Raw genomic sequence first — 2,019 nt, 5'->3', positions numbered from 1 at the left:
CATACAACGCCGGAAACGATACAGATAAGTACTCCAAATCCGCCGGAAACCTGTAGCAATAAAAAAAAAGTCTTCCCAGGCATCAATCGAATTTCCACACCTGCAAATATATACAAATACATACAATAATAGTTCCACAACACATATCTACACATTACAGATCTCAAGAACTTCAACAAATACTTAAAAACATAAATATCCATTAACGCAGATTATTCAATAGCATCAACCAACTAATATTAAAAACATCACAGATTGTTTAATAACACAGATTCAAAAAATTAAACAAGTTCATATGACATTGAAAAAACTAAACTACTATGAATCCGTGGACTCATCCTCAGCTGTAGCTACCTCTTTTCCACTCAACTGCTCCCTCATTTTGCACATTTCATCCAACTGATTGTGTTGCTCCTGCATATGCATTTGTATCTGTGCTTGTAACTGAACTTGCCAATCAGCTTGTGATTTTCTTACTTGTTTTAGCTCCGCTTGAAGGACAGTTATTTGTTGACTATGTAAGGCCACATGTGAACTGGCTGCAAAGCTGGATCCAGTAGAGATCATCCCCTCGTATGCCTGAGCTTGCGAACCTAAACCATAAACCCTGCCATGTTGCATTCCTCCAACGGCTTGTGACCAGATGCAGTACTCAGAATACTTCCCAGAGCCGCCAAAAGAACCCTCACCTGCTGCGGCCTGACCCTCTCGAAGCCGTGTATACTCCTCATACAAAATGAGCATATACGTACATGAAAAGGTTGGAATAGCTCTCGTGTTAGATAAGATTAGAGAAAAATCCTTTAGACTATAAGATTGACCTCCATAATTCAAGTTTACCTTCAACTACATCTCTAGTCTTATCAACAAGAAAAATATCATCAGCAAAAAGCATACACCAACTTATATCCTTTTGTAAATGTCTAGTGAGAACATCTACGACTAAAGTAAAAAGATATGGACTTAAGGCTTATCCTTCATGTAATCCAACCGAAATAGAAAATTACTTTTAACACAAGTAATAGCTCATGCATACATATTTTTAATGATTTGAATATAAGCGCTATTAACTCTTTTTTTTGCAAGAACTCTCAATAGCACTCCTCTTGGAACTTTATCATATGCTTTCTCTAAATCAATGAATATCATATGTAGATCCTTCTTATTCTCTCTATATTTATATATCAAACCTCTCAATAAATGTATGGCTTCCATAATAAACCTACCCGGCATGAATCCAAATTGGTTTTGAGAAACTTATCAACAAAAGAACAACTTAAGCAAAACTAAACACGAAGGCACATCCTCTAGCAAATGTCTAATAACAAATTACATGAAGAAAAATCTTACAATCGATGAAATAAGGAGGTGGCGAACTTCGGAAACTCACAGTGGATTTTTGCCAAACCAGTCTCCTTTCGCGGCGACAAAGGCGGTGATTGTCGGCGACGTCGAGTGAACGTCCAGAAGCCTCGGCGACGGCGATCTAGGGTGAGGTGATGCTGGGTCGATGAGAGCGGAGATGCGAGAGAATGGTGGAAGCAAATGAGCAGCCAGACCGACTCGGGTTCGGAAATAGGGCTTTTGCCGGTGGCATTTCCGGTGTCTTTTGCGCTGGAAAGTTTTTCGGCATCTATTGTGCCGGTAACAAATCGTTGAGTTCAAAATGACCGTCGTCTTATCAACCGGTAAATGCGCCGGTATATTTCGGCCGTAAAATCCATCGCTCAAGTTGAAATTCTTGTATTTTCCGACGTCAACACCGGCGTATTAAGCGTCGGAAAACTACCGGCGCTCTTTCCGCCGGAAATAACGCCGTTGTTTCTCAGTCGCAAAATACGACTGTGTTAACGACGTATTTTTGGACGAAAAAAAATCCGCCGGAACGTTCGACGGTAATCGCGTGTTTTCCCATAATGAAGGTTTTCATTTGAGTAGATCTAAAACTGAATATATGTAGTATAATTTTAGTAATAATTGTTCTAGTGGGGGGATTTTGACTTTGGGTGATCAAGTCAT

This window comes from Dendrobium catenatum, unplaced genomic scaffold, assembly GCF_001605985.2.
Source record: "Dendrobium catenatum unplaced genomic scaffold, ASM160598v2 fragScaff_scaffold_1024, whole genome shotgun sequence".
NCBI classification, from domain to species: domain Eukaryota; kingdom Viridiplantae; phylum Streptophyta; class Magnoliopsida; order Asparagales; family Orchidaceae; genus Dendrobium; species Dendrobium catenatum.
This window is presented reverse-complemented; position numbering follows the sequence as displayed.